Consider the following 20264-nt stretch of genomic DNA (forward strand, 5'->3'; position numbering starts at 1 on the left):
AATACAATTCAAAACGGGAGGAACTAGAAGGCCCTGCTCGTTAGAGCTTACAATCTAGAAGGGAGGGTCAAGTGAAACAAAAGGCAATAACCGTGGGGGATGGGCTGATGGAGAAAATGGAGGTATATTTAAGTGTGGGTAGGATAGGCTTCTCTGAAAAGGAGGGTTTTCAGAGATCGCCTAAAAGCTAATAGAGTAGGAGATAATCGGACAGATAAGGGTAAGGAGTTCCATAGGATTGGAGAGGCTCTGGAAAAGTCCTGGAGGCGAGCATGGGAAGAGGTGACGAGGGAGCTAGAGAGCAGGAGGTTTTGAGAGGAACAAAGAGAGCGATTAGGTTGGTATTTTGAGACTAGGCTAGTGATGTAGCTGGGGGCTAAGCTGTGGATGGCTTTGTAAGATGTTGTAAGTAATTTGAATTTAATTTGTTGGGTGAGCGGAAGCCAGTGGAGGGCTTGACAGAGGAGCAGCGGACACTGAGCGATTGGTAAGGTGGATGAGTCTGGTGGCAGCATTCATGATGGATTGAATGGGGGATAGCCTGTGTAGAGGTATGCCAATGGTTTGTTTGGTGACTGTGGTCTCAACTGCATTTCATAGTTAAATAGTAGTTGAGGTTGAATAAAGACATCAGTCCATCCAGTTCAACCTGTATAGGTGTGGGTGTGTGTCAGTGGCCTGATCATTTACCATAACCCTGAGTGTTATGATCTGTGAGATGCACGTCCAAAAGTCTTTTAAAAGTAGCCATACTCTCTGCAGCTACCACCATTTGTGAAAGAGAGTTCCACAATCTCACCGCCCTTACAGTGAAGAACCCCTTACGCAGCATAAGGTTAAACCACCTCTCCTCTAATCTCATTGTGTGGCCACGTGTCTTCTTGCACTCCTTGAGACTAAATAGTTTTCTACCTACGCTAGGATCCCCATTGATGTGTTTGTAGATCACTATCATGTCCCCTCTCAGGCGTCTCCTCTCCATGGAGAATAAATTAAGTGCTTGTAATTGCTCCTCATAATTAAGGTCCTCCAATCCCCCTAATTAGTTTAGTTGCCCTTCTTTGGACTCTCTCCAGTTCCAGCACATCCTTTCTCAGGATTGGCGACCAGAACTGGACAGAATACTCCAGGCGTGGCCGAACCAGAATTTTATAAAGTGTCAGGATTATAGCTTTATCTCTGGAGTATATCCTCTTTCTTATTCATGCTAATATTCTGCCGGCTTTGACAGCCGCAGCCTGACATTGCATGCTACTACTTAGTCTATCCTCCACTAGAACCCCCAAATCCTTCTCCATTCTGGATTCCCCCAGAGGTTCCCCCCCCCAGAGCATAATTTGCATTTGTTTTTTGCCCCCAAGTGAAAAATGTTTTCTACGTTCAATCTCATTTGCCACGTTGTTGCCCACTCTGTTAGTTTGTTCAGGTCTTTCTGTAAGATTTCTAGATCTTGATGAGAAGTTATTGCCCTACATATCTTTGTCACCCGCGAAAACTGAGATTGAGCTACTGATTCCGTCCTCTGTTATTGATGGATAAATTAAACAAAATTGGTCCCAGGACTGAGCCCTGGGGGACCCCACTTTCCACTCTGGACCAGTCTGAATATGCGTTATTTATCACCACCCTTTGGACACGCCCATGTAACCAGTTTTCTCTCCAAGAACAGACCCTGAGGTTGATGCCTGCAGACCTTAGCTTGTATATTAAGCGTTTGTGGGGAACAGTGTCGAATGCCTTAGCGAAATTCACCACATCCACAGGTCTCCCCCTATCTAACTCACAGCTCACCTCATCGTAAAATGTTAGCAGATTGGTTTGGCAACAACGTCCTTTGTGAACCCATGCTTATTATTGCTGATGATACTGTTGTCCTCAGCAAAATCGTGGATGTAGTCCCTTATCAACCCTTCCAGTAATTTGACAATTGATGTCAGGCTGACCGGCCTATAGTTTCCCGGAATATCCCACCTCCCTTTTTTGAATATTGGTATCACATTAGCTTTCCTCTAGTCACCTGGTACAGTTCCTGTCAGTTTAGGGTCTGTGAAGATTAGGAACAACGGTCTCGATATAACCCTACTGAGTTCCTTGAGTACTCTCGGGTGCAAGCCATCCGGTCCAGGCAATTTAGTAGTATTAATAATATCAAGCCTTTCCTTGATTTCGCCATCTGATAGCCACTGTGGCACGTCCTGCGGTTTTGTGCTAACCAGACAGTCCTGGTCTGTATACCCCTCCTTTTCGTGTGTAAAAACGGAGGAGAAGAAAGTATTTAGCACAGTTGGCTTCTCTGTGTGCAAAGTGCTCTGACCTCGCTTTCTTGCTATTGATGTATTTAAAGAATTTCTTAGGGTTTTTTTTTTTTACTCTCTTCTGCTGTGTGTCTTTCGAAATCATTTTTTTTTTTTGTAAATTTCTTTTTATTAAAGTTTTGAACAAGCAAGACATACAAAAACACAGTAGAAAAAAGACAGTGGACAGGCTCCCCCCAACATGAGGGAACCATATACAAGCAGTAAACCCCCCCCCCCACCCCCAAATACAACCGGATGTTTCCCAAATAGGCTAGAATATTAGGACCCGGAACGACTGATCCCAGGCACACCAGTCGTCCCGGGTCTCATATCACACACAAAAGCATCATTCAATTAGGTGGACAGCATCAAGGCAAATTTCAGAAGTCATTTACCGCACCGTATCAGAAGATTCTACCCATGCCTTTCCCACCTTCTCAAACTTCATGGGGCACCCTCTGGACAGATAGGCTGCTTTATATAGAGGCAGGACAGCATTCACCTTTCGAAATCATTTTTAGCCGTCCTGATTCTGTTTTTACATTTCTTGTTGGATTCCTTGTATTGGTGAAAAGCTGATGATGAGATTTGTATTTCTTAAAGGCCATTTGTTTCTTTCTAATAAGCATTTTTACATTACAGTTTAACCTCCCTGGTTTGACCTTGGCTCTTCTAAATGTATTTCCCATTGGAATGCACTGTGCGATATTTTTGTTTAATATGTTCCTAAAGCATTCCCATTTTTCTTCCGCCTTGATAATTCACAAGCTCCTCCTGTGTAGTTCTGGCTGATCCCTCACTTTTCTCATGATCATCCTTACCCCATGATGCGAAATCATACATGGAGCTCGAGGGTGATTGGTTATTTTGTATATTTTCCATTTGTGAATAATGGCTCCAACAGTTGTGTCCTTCTCATCAAGCTTTTTGTTGATGGTCTTGTAGCCCATTCCAGCCTTGTGCAGGTCTACAATCTTGTCCCTGACGTCCTTTGATAGCTCTTTGGTCTTGCCCATAATGGTGAGGTTTGAATGGAAGAAAGATTTTGTGGACAGGTGTTTTTTATTCACATAACAAGTTCTCGTTAGAAGGCAGAATCTTCCATGGAGCTCCAGACCGAGGGCGATTGATCATTATGTTGTATGTCTTCCATTTGTGAATGATTGCTCCAACAGTTGACTCCTTCTTACCAAGCTTCTTGCTGATGGTCTTGTAGCCCATTCCAGCCTTTTGCAGGTCTACACTCTTGTCTCTGACATCCTTTGACAGCTCTTTGGTTTTGACCATGATGGTGAGGTTTGAATGGAAGAAAGATTCTGTGGACAGGTGTCTTTTATTCACATTACAAGTTCTCGTTAGGAGCACCTTCTTAAATTGACAGGACTAATCGGTGTACCACATGAGCACATACTATAGCCAGTCTATGGGAGCCAGAATTATTGTTCGTTGGTAGGGGATCAAATACTTAATTTACTCACTGAACTGCAGCTCAGTTTATAACATTTTTCTCGTGTGTTTTTTTCTGGGTTCTTGGTTGATATTCGGTCTCTGTCATTTAAAATACACCTATGGTAAAAATGATAGACCCTTAATTTCTTTGTAAGTGGGCAAACTTACAAAATCTGCAGGGGATCAAATAATTATTTTCCCCACTGTATGTAGAGAAATAGAAATCTAGAAATAAACGGGTGACCGTCAGTGGAGACAGTACCCCATGGTGATCCGTTGAGGTCATAATAAGTGCACTGAATAGTTGAGGATCGTCAACATTCACGGACACTTTAAGCCGGTATCACTGACTTTGTAAAGTGTGTATGAGTGGTTTTGTGTCGTGAATGTTCTGGAATGGGGTATTTGTTCTCTCTGGTGTTTGCACGTTGCTGTCAGATGATCTATTCTTCGTTGAGTACACCATGTTCTCTGCTTTTCATGAAAGGGACGGTGCACAGCCGCTCGGCAATCACTTGACCTCGAGTATTAGCGGTCGATTCTTCCACGTTGTATAATGGGGAGCACTTCAACAAGTAAACTTTTTTTAAACGGATTCAGTGTGATTCGCCAAACAATTGCTTCAGCAGAGCATCCAGTGAATCACTCAGGCTAAAATACATCAGTTGCTATGGATCTTTGTTCTGTTCATCTGCCGCATAGCCTAGCTTCGGGTTATTTTGGAACAGTATGCTTCAGTTGAGAAATGAGAAAATGTTGCTTTCCCTTCCTGCTGCCCTCTGCTGTCCGTGGATCGACCACTGCAAGGAGGGAGGGGAACAGTGAAGCACAGTCACGGTCTAGTATTGCTGAACTCCAGGCACAAAAACTTTCAGATCAGGATATTCCTCAATAGTCACCAAGGATGAAAATCTACTTTTGTGTGCACCTAATGGATTTTACAAATCCAGATATTACCTTGACGAAGTAGCAGTGACATCACTGTGCAGAGGGCAGAACTGGGGGAGGGACCCAACAGGCCCCACCCACTCCAGGCTGCCTGCAGATACTACAGGAGGGGTGGAGACCACACCAGTCACCCTGCAGAAGGGGAGAGAGCAGCAGTGAGCGGTCTTTACGGTCTTTATTACAGGAAGTTCCTGCACAGAGCGGAAAGTTTTTTTTACACTGGTTTGCTGCACAGATCTGGAAGAAATAGACCGGATTAAAATAAGAATACACATGACTCCTGTATCTAGACAATGTTTTCTTATCCCGGAGTTCAGTTTATATTATCAAGATATCATGTGAACCAGTATGAGTGTTATCTCCAAGGGTTAGAGAGGCTGGATTCATCCTTTTTTATGGATAGTGTAGGACCTACTGACAATGGGGTACTTTGACGCAGTGGTGGGCTTGAGCACGATATGGCCATATGGTGGGACCAAATCCCCATTTTTATTTATGGATTGTCTCCATATTTGATAGTCCTTTCTTTTGCATGTGTGCGCTATTCTTTTTTAATATACATGTCGCTTGGTTCATAGCTGCACCGGCTTTAGATATAAATGTTCAGGGATTGCTCCCCCAATTTTTTGCTTGTTTAACCAGTATGACTGCCTGCATGATTATATAGAATGATGGATAAAGTTTACATTGATAAAATAATGGGTTTAATAACCTTGACGACCCCATTTATTTGTTTTGTGATCCCTTTGGCTAATCGGTTTGTAACGTAGAAGTGGGTTCCCAGACACACCCACTGCACGCTCCTTGCTGTCACTCACAAAGCCTGCAATACCAAATGGTCTCTGTTAAAGTGGGCCTCTCACTACCTTTTTAATTCTGCTTGAAAAGGGCTCTAATGTCACAATATACAGCAAAATAAAAAAAAAAAATAAAAAAAAAAATGATTTAACCAGTTCTGGACCGGAAGATTTCCCCCCTTAATGACCAGGCCATTTTTTGTGATTCGGCACTGCGTTACTTTAACAGACAAATGCGCAGTCGTGTGAAGCTGTAGCCAAATAAAATTGATGTCCTTTTTTTCCACAAATAGAGCTTTCTTTTGGTGGTATTTGATCACTTGTGCGATTTTTTATTTTTTTATTTTTTGCGCTATAAACAAAAAAGCGCCAATTCTGAAAAGAACAAAAAAAATATATATTTTTCACTTTCTGCTATAGAACATTCCCAAAAAAAATAATTTGAAAAATCATTTTTTTTATCATTTTAGGCCAATTTGTATTCTGCTACATATTTTTGGTAAAAAAAATCCCAATAAGCCTATTTTGATTGGTTTGCGCAAAAGTTATCGTGTCTACAAACTAGGGGAAAGATTTGTCATTTTTATTTTTTTACTAGTAATGGCAGCGATCTGCGATTTTTAGCGGGACTGCGACATCGGACCCCTAACTGACATTTTTGACACTTTTGGGGGGACCAGTGATATTACTACAGTAATCAGAGCTAAAAATATGCACTTGCTGTACTAATGATACTGGCAGGGAAGTTGTTAACTCAGGAGTGATCAAAGGGTTAATTGTGAGCCTAGGGGAGTGTTTTCTAACTGTATGGGGCAGGGATTTGTGAAATGATCAGAGACCTGTGTTCCTATATAGAAGGATCAGATGTGCTCTGTGATCATTTCAGAGAGAACAGTCAGCTGTGTTTACAACAGCTGCCCTTCCTTCTCTCTCAGCGGGGAGTGATCACGGGTCCCCGGAGGCAATCGGTGCCGCCAGCCCCATGGATCAGCATCCCCGCTGCCTAGTGGGGGCCGGACCGTGCCACCAGGATCGCTCCCGCGGACCACCGTATAGGTACGGAGATTCGCGCAGCCTGCGGCAGTATATATGCGGCGGGCGGTCGGCAAGTGGTTAAAAGCGATTTTGTGCTGTCCAGTGACTTTGCCTGGGTTGAGAAGGTGTCAGTCTGCTGCAGGAAGGAGAAAGCATTTCCTCAGTCTCCTCTCCCAGTGTTCGGATTGTACATTGTAACTTTGTATCAAGTCGCAGGGTGAGAGGCTGCAGCGGGGGCTGATCTGTGTCAGACATTTGTGAATGCAGCCAAGAACTGCACAGGCATCGAAAATTTTATGATGGCGTCATCTATGAGCCAGCATCTCAGCCTAGAAAGTAAATGGTGCCCCTCTATGATGCCTTAACAAAGGTGGCTACTTCCTGAGAATAAAAGGGGGGAGCACTGTGATCTCTTGGGAGGCAATAAATGCCTGGAATTGTTAGGCTGGCCATAACTGGATAGATTGTCAAACACATTTTTGCTCTATGTTCTACCCATCTGTGGCCAGAAGGATTACAAATATGTTATTCTTCCAGTACTAAGCGGTGCTCAGTCCTAAAGCCCAGTTAGTGTGTTGTTGCGGGAGGGGAGTGTAAATAACAGGATGGCCACATAGGAAATGGGCAAAATGACAGCAGAGGAAGCTGGGGGCAGCTCTGGGCCAAGGAGGGAGAGTCGGGGGAGGCTTTGGGCCAAGGAGGGAGAGTCGGGGCGGCTCTGGGCCGGGGAGGGAGAGTCTGGGGCGGCTCTGGACCGGCAAGGGGAGCCTGGGGCAGCTCTCGACCTTGGAGGGAGATGTTGGGCGGCTCTCTACCTTGGGAGAGCATGGGGCGGCTCTCGACTTGGAGGGAGATGTTGGGGCGGCTCTCGACCTTGGGAGAAGGTAGAGCCTGGGGCGGCTCTCGACGTTGGGAGAAGAGAGAGCCTGGGGCGGCTCTCGAAGTTGGGAGAAGGGAGAGCCTGGGGCGGCTCTCGACCTTGGGAGAAGGGAGAGCCTGGGGCAGCTCTCGACCTTGGGAGAAGGGAGAGCCTGGGGTGGCTCTCGACCTTGGGAGAAGGGAGAGCCTGGGGCGGCTCTCGACCTTGGGAGAAGGGAGAGCCTGGGGCGGCTCTCGACATTTGGAGAAGGGAGAGCCTGGGGCGGCTCTCGACGTTGGGAGAAGGGAGAGCCTGGGGAGGCTCTCGACGTTGGGAGAAGGGAGAGCCTGGGGCGGCTCTCGACCTTGGGAGAAGGGAGAGCCTGGGGCGGCTCTCGACCTTGGGAGAAGGGAGAGCCTGGGGCGGCTCTCGACCTTGGGAGAAGGGAGAGCCTGGGGCGGCTCTCGACCTTGGGAGAAGGGAGAGCATGGGGCGGCTCTCGACATTGGAGGGAGATGTTGGGCGGCTCTCTACCTTGGGAGAGCCTGGGGCGGCTCTCGATTTGGAGGGAGATGTTGGGGCGGCTCTCGACCTTGGGAGAAGGGAGAGCCTGGGGCGGCTCTCGACCTTGGGAGGGGGGAGAGCCTGGGGCGGCTCTCGCCCTAGGGAGGGGGGGAGAGCCTGGGGCGGCTCTCGACCTTGGGAGGGGGGGGAGAGCCTGGGGCGACTCTCGACCTTGGGAGGGGGGGGAGGGCCTGGGGCGGCTCTCGAGCCTGAGAGTATTGGCACTTTTTTTTTTTTTTTTAAATACAAGAAGTCAGCAAAGATGAACCAAAACCTAATTTGCATTATGCTTATATATACACATCCTTCCATTGGCAATGCAGAGCGGATGGTCCGATGTTGTGTAATGCAGGTATGAAGTCACATGGCAGTGATGTGGAAGGAAGGAATGTGAACAATGCACCTCTTATCTCCCCGGCCTGAAATCCTGGAGGAGAGAATTCTAATGGATGTTTGTAAAGTGACTAATAGTGACAAAGCTGAGCGCTGCCATTCCCCAACCCCTCCTGATGTTTGTGTTCGTTATGTAACTTCCCAGCAGTGTTACCTCTGCTTTTTTTTTTCTCCTTTTTGTGTGTTGGAGCGACGAGGAGCAGATTGCATGTTTCCCGCACATCATTAAAAGCTCTTTTGTGGTTCAGAGACGTTCTCAACAAATATCATATTTAATGGCTGGAAAATGAAAGGGTGGAAATCCACAACGTCTGCCGCTTTTGGTTTTATCTGCTTGTTAAATGTCAGGAACATTTAGTTGTTGGGGGAGAGAGGAGCAGGCAACGTACACAGGGAGAGCGGCGCACGGTGGGCACCTCTTGAAGAGCAATTGGCGGCTTTTAATCGCTAAGCCACATTTTGGCACCGTTTTATGCCAGCTATAGATGGTTTGAATCTTGTATGGGCAATCTTGAGATTCAAACCATGTATGGGCAGGCTGAATGCACAATCAACTTGGGTACAACTAGCCTGGCGGATTTTACTTGCGACTATTACCAGGGGCTGGTATAGCTGCTAGCAATAATCACGGTGTTGAGCTTCCCCCATTTCCGTGACGGGGGAAGACAATGGCTCAGCAGGAGGAATTCCCCTTGATGGGGAATCAAGCTAATTTCTTTGTTGCAAGAGAGGTATTCGCACCGTGTATGCCGGCCTTAGGCAAGGGAAAGTACACCCAAGGTGCACCGAGGCAGTAGATTCTGGGGTCTTGCGCTGCAGGAACCCTTGCGAGTCCACTGTGGGTTCCTGCATCGCATTCAACTCACAGGCGCTTCACACTGCCATATGCAAATCGCTGGAGCTGTCAATACAAAGTTAGACACCCCCAGATCATTTCACATATCGCAGTGTGAACTGTCAGTTCGTGCATGAAGTGGATTGCATAGGTGTGTACCCCCATGCGATCCCATCCAAAAAAGGGTCTTGTGCAAGTCGTGTCAGAATGCGATGCGAATTCAGTCATACAATCTATATGGCTGAATTCGCATCGCACAGACATCGCATGTGATTTGCAGAGAAGTGCGCTCCGAATCGCATGCGATGTCTGTCATCACACATATGTGAACTGGGGCTCATGCATTATTCATGGTCAGGTTTCCAAAGACTTCTACTACTGTCATTGGAAGCCACCTTAAATAACACACCTCACTTTGCAACTTGCTACTAAGCTACAATGTAAAATCTGATCAGTGGGGAAGAGGAGACTGGGGAAATGCTTCCTCCTGCCTGCAGCAGACTGATGACATCATCTTACCCTAGGCAAAATCACTGGAATGAAACTCAATGGCATTCTTTTAATTAATTAATAAAGAGAAACTTGCTGTGCAACTGCCAAGCAACTAAAGCGTTACTAAACCCACAACGGTAAAATCAGAGCGAGGGACTACAGATAGGAGGAATGGTAAAGAGTTTCATTTCCAAATGGGCCATAAAAACGCATTCGCTCAGAGAGAAGGAATGCAGATAGGAGGAATGGTAATGCATTTTAATCCCATTTGGAAGTGAAACGCGTTAACATTCCTCCTATCTGTATTCCTGCGCTCTGTGCCGTTTGCATTTAAGCACATTTATGATATGGATCAATAAAGTGACTGCATTTCCAGTGAGGTCTGTGGCCTTCACTTCACTTCCTACTGTTCCTGGAGGTGAGCACCTTTGCAGAAGACCCAGCGTATGGATCCTGCTTGCACTTACCTTAAAGAGGAAGTAAAGTCCCTAAAAAAAAAAAAAAAAAAGACGAGAAAATAAAAGCCCAGTAAAGAGAGAGGCATAATGAGCTAGTATGCATCGCATACTAGCTCATTATCAAGTACTTACATTAAAACGAAGCCCCCACCGTGCCGCCCGCTCAGCGACAGGACGGCCGACATGTCCGGCCGTTCTGCTTCCGGGTTCGCATCCTCCGACCATCTGATTGGCCGGAGGCGCGATTACATCACTCCCGCACGTGCGCCGCCGTTCACGGCACTGAGCTCTGAAGGAACGGCACGGGTGGCCCTTCCTTCAGAGCGCATGCGCCGATGACGTCATTGGCAGTATGCACTCTAAATATCTCCTAAACGGTGCAAGTTTAGGAGATATTTATAGCACCTATAGGTAAGCCTTAATATAGGCTTACCTATAGGTAAAAGTTTGTGAGGTGGGTTTACAACCTCTTTAAGCGGTGTCCCTTCTAGTTCAAGCGTTACTAAACCCACAACAGTAAAATCAGTGTGTATATGCAGTAAAGCATGCTTGTTATACTTACTATGGGACCTAAGGGGTTAATCCTCTGCATTGTTTAAAAAGGCTGCTTGATCCTCCCCTTCTTCCACTGTCCCCAATCAATCTCCTGATAGAACAGAGCCTTGGGGGCACATGTTTAGTTTGGTGTGTATTGCTAGAAAGTTGTTTTTGTGAGAATGCATGTGATCAGCACAGGGCCAATCAGGGGGTCAGGGGTCCTGCAGCCTCATAGGACAGTCAGAGGAGAATGAAAACTCCTCCTTCAAGCTTTAACCAGACACTGATAGAAGTCACAACATTGCTATATATTGCTGATGGGAAAAGGTATTTAGCAGTTTATATTTACTAAAATTAATGCATGCCCATGTTCTGTGTACTGTGGGAGATCAGATATAGTGACTGCAGGATCCTGGGTTTAGTATCACTTTAATGGACAGCCTGTAATAAAAAATAAATACAATAAAATTGGTAAAGTAAAGCCCCGTTCACACTGGGGCTACTCTACTTCGCCGGGCGACCTCCCAGGTCGCGGCGCGCTGCTCGCACCGCGACCTCGGAGCGGCCGGCACGGACTTCATAACATTGAAGTCTATGCAGGTCGCTCCGGGTCTCCCCAAAGAAGCTCCGGCCCCTTTTTCTAAGTCGGAGCGACTTGTGTCGCTCCTATTAGAACGGGTCCATAGCTTCTGTATGGCAGGTGACCTACGGGGACCTGTCAGGCGACCAGGTCGCCTGACAGGTCGCCCCAGTGTGAACGGGGGCTTAAAATAAACCTGTCAGTAATGTATACATTACATGAATACATCAGTAACCAAATACAGCAAGAGCACATTAAGGCCCCGTTCACATAGGGGCGACGCTACTTCGCACCGCGTCGCGACCTCGGAGCGGCCGCCACGGACTTCATAACATTGAAGTCTATGGCGGTCGCCTCCTGGTCGCCCCAAAGAAGCTCTGGACCCTTTTTCTAAGTCGGAGCGACTTGTGTCGCTCCTATTAGAACGGGTCCACAGCTTCTCTGTGGGAGGCGACCTGTGAGGCGACCAGGTCGCCTCACAGGTCGCCTCAGTGTGAACCGGGACTTAAAAAAAAATAAAGGACTTTCCACCTTTTTTATACAAAAAATAAATAAAATTAAATTAAAAATAAAGGACCTTTCCACCCTTCATACTAAATAAATAAATAAAGTCGCCCAACTCTGAAGCCGCTCAGTGCAGCGCGACTTCAGCGGGGCTTGCAAACGACTTCTCTAAGTCCTGGTTCACACTGCCACAACTTGTCAGGCGACTTGGTCCATTCTGTGCAATGGAACTGTTCTAATCAGAGCGACTCAAGTCGCTCCGACTTAGAAAAAGGTTCCTGCACTACTTGGGGGCGACTTCGGAGCGGCTTGCATTGACTTTTTATTAAAGTCGTTTACAAGCCGCGATGAAGTCGTGCTGCACGTGGCGGCTTCAAAGTCGGGGCGACTTTGAGTCACCCCGGTGTGAACCGGCTCTAATAGAAGTCAATGCAAGTCACCCCCAAAGTAGTGCAGGAACCTTTTTTTCTAAGTCGGAGCGACTTGAGTTGCTCCGATTAGAACGGTTTCATTGCACTGAATGGAGCGCGACTTGTCAGGCGGCTAAGTCACCTGACAAGTTGCCCCAGTGTGAACCCAAGCTAATACTAAAAATAAAGGACATTTCCACCCTTTATACTAAAAAAAAAAAAATGTCTTTGAACTCCAGATGTCGTCAGTCTGCTGCAGGCAGTAGGAAGCATTTCCCCAGTCTCCTATCCCCCTACTGATCAGACTTCAGACTGTACATTGTAACTTTGTACCAAGTTGCAAGGTGGGGGGGCTGATCTGTGTCAGACATTTGTGAACACTCACAGGGATGTACACGATTGTGTATTTTTCCAAACCAGCATCTCAGTCCAGAAAGTAGGTGGAGTCCCTGGATGATGGTGGACTGAAGAAGGCGGTCTTCTGAAGAGGAAAGCAGATGACGCCATTGTCAGGGGGTGACCCGTAAGACAGGTGGTACATACCTGGGGGGGGGGGGGGGGCATGCATGTACTTAAAATGAAAAATCAGTTTGGTTCTGAATTCCAGGTGCCTGGCTTGGATCTTCCTATTTGTTAGCAGTCATGCCAGCCTCAGATAAGCAGGTTGATGGTCTATATTTAGCAGTCTGGTGTAAATAAATAATAAATAGGCTATATTTAGATGTCTGCACGGCTCTGCAGAAATGATTTGTGGGCCATTCACGCTGGAATGTTCCGTTGCGATTATTGCACAGGTGCTGATGCGCTTTATGTATATGTATTTGTGATATGCTTTATGTTCATTTCTGTTGCTTTAGGGCAACCCGAATTGGATGCGAACGCACCGCAACGGATGCAAAAAACCTGCATTGGTAACCACTTCTGGACCGGCTGGTTTTAAACCCAGCGGCCCCATCACTGGGTCTCTGCGATTTTTCTATGCAGTGCGGGCAGATCATGGCGTGTTTTACACCCAGCGGCCCCATCACTAAGTCTCTGCGATTTTTCTATGCAATGCGGGCAGATCATGGCTGGTTTTAAACCCAGCGGCCCCATCACTGGGTCTCTGCGATTTTTCTATGCAGTGCGGGCAGATCATTGCTGGTTTTACACCCAGCGGCCCCATCACTGGGTCTCTGCGATTTTTCTATGCAATGCGGGCAGATTTTGATTGAAAGAACTGAAATCCAATGAAAGGGGTGGGCAAGGGGCTGTCAGGCTGGGGTGGAAAGGCCTACATGATGCTGGCTGTCCTCCAGCCAGGACATGAGGCAGGCTCTATCTGACACATTATGTTAAGCTCACAGTGTGCGGTGAAATCTGAGTAAGTGAACAATACAGGAGAGGAGAGGAGCCTGGAGGGAAGACGTCATCTTTACCTTTGCGGATTATTCCTAGCAATGTTGGGAGTTGGCAGCGGCTCCCCCGTACCCGGTGACGTGGGTTGTCGGATGGGCAGACATTATCTGCTCTCGGAGATGGTTTGTCCTGTTAATCTCTTAAGCTGCAGATGATCCGTGTGTGCATTGCTGACCTCTGCGCACTCAGAGAGGTTGAAGGGAAAGTACAGCGCGTTTCCAGCGAGCGCATATTAAGACTCGCCGTCTTCCCTATTTTTTGATGTGCGCTTTTTTTTTTCTGTTTTTTTTTTTTTCTGTTTTTTTTTTTTTTTTGTGTCACGGCATTAAAACCACAAAGAGGAGTCTGAAAATCTTTGACTGTCTTACTTGGACAATCCAAAGTCCTCTACCCCCTACAGACCGGGGGAGCCTGGAAACTTATAGATGGATCGGCTCCTATAGATGGATCACATAGGGCTCCTATAGATGGATCACGTATGGCTCTTATAGATGGATCATGTACAGCTCCTATAGATGATCACGTACGGCTCCTATCGATGGATCATGTACGGCTCCCATAGGTGGATCACGCACGGCTCCCATAGGTGGATCACGCACGGCTCCCATAGGTGGATCACGTACGGCTCCTATAGGTGGATCACGTACGGCTCCTATAGGTGGATCACGTACGGCTCCTATAGGTGGATCACGTACGGCTCCTATAGGTGGATCACGTACGGCTCCCATAGGTGAATCACGTACGGCTCCTATAAGGTGGATCACGTACGGCTCCTATAAGGTGGATCACGTACGGCTCCTATAAGGTGGATCACGTACGGCTCCTATAGGTGGATCCCGTACGGCTCCTATAGGTGGATCCCGTACGGCTCCTATAGGTGGATCCCGTACGGCTCTTATAGGTGGATCCCGTACGGCTCTTATAGGTGGATCACGCACGGCTCCCATAGGTGAATCACGTACGGCTCCCATAAGTGGATCATGTACGGCTCCTATAGGTGGATCATGTACGGCTCCCATAGGTGGATCATGTACGGCTCTTTCATGGGCATAAAAAATTCTGCTTATTCGCTTCACCCCCCCCCATTCTGACACTTCTCACATAGATGAAAAATCTACTTTTTTGCTAGAAAATTACTTAGAAACCACAAACGTTATATAGATAGGGCGAGAGGGAGATCTAGACGGAGGGCGAGAGGGAGATCTAGACGGAGGGCGAGAGGGAGATCTAGACGGAGGGCGAGAGGGAGATCTAGACGGAGGGCGAGAGGGAGATCTAGACGGAGGGCGAGAGGGAGATCTAGACGGAGGGCGAGAGGGAGATCTAGACGGAGGGCGAGAGGGAGATCTAGACGGAGGGCGAGAGGGAGATCTAGACGGAGGGCGAGAGGGAGATCTAGACGGAGGGCGAGAGGGAGATCTAGACGGAGGGCGAGATCTAGACGGAGGGCGAGATCTAGACGGAGGGCGAGAGGGGGAGAGATCTAGACGGAGGGCGAGAGGGGGAGAGATCTAGACGGAGGGGGAGAGATCTAGACGGAGGGCGAGAGGGGGAGAGATCTAGACGGAGGGCAAGAGGGGGAGAGATCTAGACGGAGGGCAAGAGGGGGAGAGATCTAGACGGAGGGCGAGAGATCTAGACGGAGGGCGAGAGGGGGAGAGATCTAGACGGAGGGCGAGAGGGGGAGAGATCTAGACGGAGGGGGAGAGATCTAGACGGAGGGCGAGAGGGGGAGAGATCTAGACGGAGGGCAAGAGGGGGAGAGATCTAGACGGAGGGCAAGAGGGGGAGAGATCTAGACGGAGGGCGAGAGATCTAGACGGAGGGCGAGAGGGGGAGAGATCTAGACGGAGGGCGAGAGGGGGAGAGATCTAGACGGAGGGCGAGAGGGGGAGAGATCTAGACGGAGGGCGAGAGGGGGAGAGATCTAGACGGAGGGCGAGAGGGGGAGAGATCTAGACGGAGGGCGAGAGGGGGAGAGATCTAGACGGAGGGCGAGAGGGGGAGAGATCTAGACGGAGGGCGAGAGGGGGAGAGATCTAGACGGAGGGCGAGAGGGGGAGAGATCTAGACGGAGGGCGAGAGGGGGAGAGATCTAGACGGAGGGCGAGAGGGGGAGAGATCTAGACGGAGGGCGAGAGAGGGAGAGATCTAGACGGAGGGCGAGAGAGGGAGAGATCTAGACGGAGGGCGAGAGAGGGAGAGATCTAGACGGAGGGCGAGAGAGGGAGAGATCTAGACGGAGGGCGATAGTGTAGGACCCACTGATAATGGAGTACTTTGATGTAGTGGTGGGCTTGAGCACGATATGGCCATATGGTGGGACTAAATCCCCATTTATTGATTGCCTTTATATATTTGATAGTCATTTTTTTTGCATGCGTGCGCTATTCTCTGTAAATATGTATGTTATTTGATTTTTATAGCTGCACTAGCTTTAGAAATGCATGCTCCGGGTGTGCCCCCCCAGCTCTTTGTTTGTTTGCTGCTCTGAAGAAGCCATTTCCGGCGAAACCGGTCAGCATCAAAGCTAAATCAGCGCAGACAGAAGCATGTTTTCATGTTTACCTCTCTGCAAAAATGCACTTTAGGGTCCTTTCACACGAATAATCTGATCAGATCTGCCTGTTAGTTTTTTAGACGGACCTGATCGGATCCTCCCTGCATCCCTTTGGAGCAGCGGATGTCAACGGTGACATGTCCGCTGACACCCGCTGCCATCCGCATCCGATCCTGTCCATGAAATCTGGACGCATGGAAACCCTATTTTCCATGCGTCCATGGGATCGGATGAGAGTGGACAGGCAGTCCGTTCTCATCCGATCTCCCCATAGAGAGCAGTGGGGCTCTGAGAGCAATGTCTCTGCACACAGAGCAGAGTGGGAGCTGTCACCTGCCTGCTCAGTGGGGATCAGTGTATCGATCCCCCGCTGAGCAGCACGGAGTCCGCCTACGGAGGCAGACTGTGTGAAAGGAGCCTTATGCTGATGTCATTTTTAGGTTTATTTTGATATAAATAAAATGTATACTTTTTTATTACATATGTTGGTTTATTCCAAGCACCGTTAAAGTCCCATGATATACTCTTGTTCTTAGTCTTTCTATGCAAGGGATGTTGGTGCTATGATCTATTGACTTACTGGCCCTTTTCACCATTTCTTCCTCAGCAGGGATCGGTGGATCGATCCCCGCTGAGCAAAACTGAGTCCGCCAGGCGGACAGCCTGTGTGAAAGGACTCGAAAGACCTATTTTTCATCCTTTAAAAAAACGGATCAGACGAAAAACCGATGGTAACAGGTGAAAAACCTATAAAGAATGAAAAAACGGATGACAATAAAGAAAGGCGGATGAAAGGCGGATGAAAAACGGGCGACAACGGATGAAAGACACGGATGAAAGAAGAATGAAAGGCCGATGAAACAGATGAAAGGCGGATGAAAACGGGTGACAACGGATGAAAGACAGATGAAAAGCGGATGACAACGAAGAAAGACGGATGAAAGGCGGATGAAAAATGGGTGACAACGGATGAAAGACGAATGACAACGAAGAAAGATGGATGAAAGGCGCATGACAACGGATGAAAGGCGGATGAAAAACAGGCGACAACGTATGAAATACAGATGACAACGGATGAAAGACGGATGTGGAACTGATGTTGACTGAAAAAAACTGATGAAAAAAAAGTAACTGAACCTGAATTATGGGCCTAAATTTTCTGTTTTTTTTGTTTGTTTTCTTGTTCAGTTAGCAAATAACCCCAGCGGTGATTACATACCTCCAAAAGAAAGCTGTATTTGTGTGAACAAAATGTTAAAAATGTAATTTGGGTACCGTGTGTTGCATGACCGCGCAATTGTCATTCAAAGCGTGACAGTACTGAAAGCTGAAAATTGGCCTGGGCAGGAAGGGGGGGGGGTAAAAGTGCCCAGTATTGAAGAGGTTAAACTAAAAGTGAAATTGTTAATAAGCGTTGATATAAGGCCCCCCTCTTCTCATCTCATAACTTTGGGAGGTTTTATTGGGGTCACAAGTCCTGCTGGGGCATTGCTGGGACTTTTAGTTCCTCGGCTGCACCGGCCATCCTTCGCACCCCACAGGCCCCGCACATCAATAACATTAAATATAAAGGAGCGGATTGCACGGCCAGCATGGGACGGTATTTGGACAGCTGGGGATCACAAGATGTGTTTGAAAAATGTCAAGGACAATCGTTATCAGCGGAGGGCCGGAACCCTGACATTCGTCTGTGTGAAATGCCAGCGATTAGGAGGAATAAATCCATCTGCAGTTATCGGCTGCCTCTGGAATGTGTTCATTACATCCAGATCTGTCATCTGCGCTTTTGTAAAATTCTATGGAAACCTCTCACAATCCAAACCTGGACATGACATGAAGGACCAACGTACCCCCAAAACGAAGGTTTAAAAGAGCAGCAGCGCCAACCTACAGTTAGAATACTGGGAGGATGCTGAATGGTGGCACCCCCTCACCGCTTGTTTGAACCCCATAATTGGCAGAAAAGTGGGGGGGGCTTGAGCGCCGGTTCACATCAGTGTGATGACAAACATCGCATGTGATTCGGAGCGCACTGCTCTGCAAATCACATGCAATGTCTGTGCGATGCGAATTCAGTCATACAGATTGTATGGCTGAAATCGCATTGTATTCGGGAACAACTCTTTTTTTGGGACCGCACCAGAATCGGGTCGCATGGGTGTTCACACCCATGCGATCCAATTCATGTCCAAACTGACAGTTAGCACTGCGATATGCAAGCTGATCTGGGGGTGTCAGTAACTTTATATTGATATGCATATGGCAGGCAAAAAAAAAAACTCTCTCTCGCGCCCTCCGTCTAGATCTCTCTCTCTCGCCCTCCGTCTAGATCTCTCTCTCGCGCCCTCCGTCTAGATCTCTCTCTCGCGCCCTTCGTCTAGATCTCTCTCTCGCGCCCTCCGTCTAGATCTCTCTCTCGCGCCCTCCGTCTAGATCTCTCTCTCGCGCCCTCCGTCTAGATCTCTCTCTCGCGCCCTCTGTCTAGATCTCTCTCGCGCGCCCTCCGTCTAGATCTCTCTCGCGCGCCCTCCGTCTAGATCTCTCTCGCGCGCCCTCCGTCTAGATCTCTCTCGCGCGCCCTCCGTCTAGATCTCTCTCGCGCGCCCTCCGTCTAGATCTCTCTCTCGCGCCCTCCGTCTAGATCTCTCTCGCGCGCCCTCCGTCTAGATCTCTCTCGCGCGCCCTCCGTCTAGATCTCTCTCGCGCGCCCTCCGTCTAGATCTCTCTCGCGCGCCCTCCGTCTAGATCTCTCTCGCGTGCCCTCCGTCTAGATCTCTCTCTCTCGCCCTCCGTCTAGATCTCTCTCTCTCGCCCTCCGCCTAGATCTCTCTCTCTCTCTCTCTCGCGCCCTCCGTCTAGATCTCTCTCTCGCGCCCTCCGTCTAGATCTCTCTCTCGCGCCCTCCGTCTAGATCTCTCTCTCTCTCTCGCCCTCCGTCTAGATCTCTCTCTCTCTCTCTCTCTCTCTCTCTCTCTCGCCCTCCGTCTAGATCTCTCTCTCGCGCCCTCCGTCTAGATCTCTCTCTCGCTCCCTCCTTCTAGATCTCTCTCTCGCGCCCTCCGTCTAGGTCTCTCTCTCGCGCCCTCCGTCTAGATCTCTCTCTCTCTCGCCCTCCGTCTAGATCTCTCTCTCTCGCCCTCCGTCTAGATCTCTCTCTCGCCCTCCGTCTAGATCTCTCTCTCGCGCCCTCCATCTAGATCTCTCTCGCGCGCCCTCCGTCTAGATCTCTCTCTCTCGCCCTCCGTCTAGATCTCTCTCTCTCTCTCGCCCTCCGTCTAGATCTCTCTCTCGCGCCCTCCGTCTAGATCTCTCTCTCGCGCCCTCCGTCTAGATCTCTCTCTCGCGCCCTCCGTCTAGATCTCTCTCTCGCGCCCTCCGTCTAGATCTCTCTCTCGCGCCCTCCGTCTAGATCTCTCTCTCTCTCTCGCGCCCTCCGTCTAGATCTCTCTCTCGCGCCCTTCGTCTAGATCTCTCTCTCGCGCCCTCCGTCTAGATCTCTCTCTCGCGCCCTCCGTCTAGATCTCTCTCTCGCTCCCTCCTTCTAGATCTCTCTCTCGCGCCCTCCGTCTAGATCTCTCTCTCGCGCCCTCCGTCTAGATCTCTCTCTCGCGCCCTCCGTCTAGATCTCTCTCTCGCGCCCTCCGTCTAGATCTCTCTCTCTCTCGCCCTCCGTCTAGATCTCTCTCTCTCTCGCCCTCCGTCTAGATCTCTCTCTCTCTCTCTCGCCCTCCGTCTAGATCTCTCTCTCTCGCCCTCCGTCTAGATCTCTCTCTCGCCCTGCGTCTAGATCTCTCTCTCGCGCCCTCCGTCTAGATCTCTCTCTCGCGCGCCCTCCGTCTAGATCTCTCTCTCGCGCGCCCTCCGTCTAGATCTCTCTCTCGCGCGCCCTCCGTCTAGATCTCTCTCTCGCGCGCCCTCCGTCTAGATCTCTCTCTCGCGCGCCCTCCGTCTAGATCTCTCTCTCGCGCGCCCTCCGTCTAGATCTCTCTCTCGCGCGCCCTCCGTCTAGATCTCTCTCGCGCGCCCTCCGTCTAGATCTCTCTCGCGCGCCCTCCGTCTAGATCTCTCTCGCGCGCCCTCCGTCTAGATCTCTCTCGCGCGCCCTCCGTCTAGATCTCTCTCGCGCGCCCTCCGTCTAGATCTCTCTC

At 48.9% G+C, this 20264-nt stretch overlaps 1 protein-coding gene across 4 annotated transcripts in view; it reads left to right on the forward strand.

Annotated features, from left to right (window-relative positions):
* The window catches only part of GDPD5 (glycerophosphodiester phosphodiesterase domain containing 5), a 362654-nt gene that overhangs the window by 126287 nt on the left and 216103 nt on the right, over positions 1-20264 (forward strand). Inside the window, exon 1 of one of the 4 annotated variants that reach the window (XM_082246658.1) lies at positions 4268-4473. The exons of the other annotated variants lie outside the window; for them this stretch is intronic. The gene's annotated coding sequence lies outside the window, so the exon portion shown is untranslated. Of the gene's footprint in view, positions 1-4267; positions 4474-20264 lie in introns of those variants that run through there. 4 annotated transcript variants of the gene reach the window in all.

This window comes from Pelophylax lessonae (assembly GCF_965119305.1).
Source record: "Pelophylax lessonae genome assembly, chromosome: 2".
In the NCBI taxonomy this organism is placed as follows: Eukaryota; Metazoa; Chordata; class Amphibia; order Anura; family Ranidae; genus Pelophylax; species Pelophylax lessonae.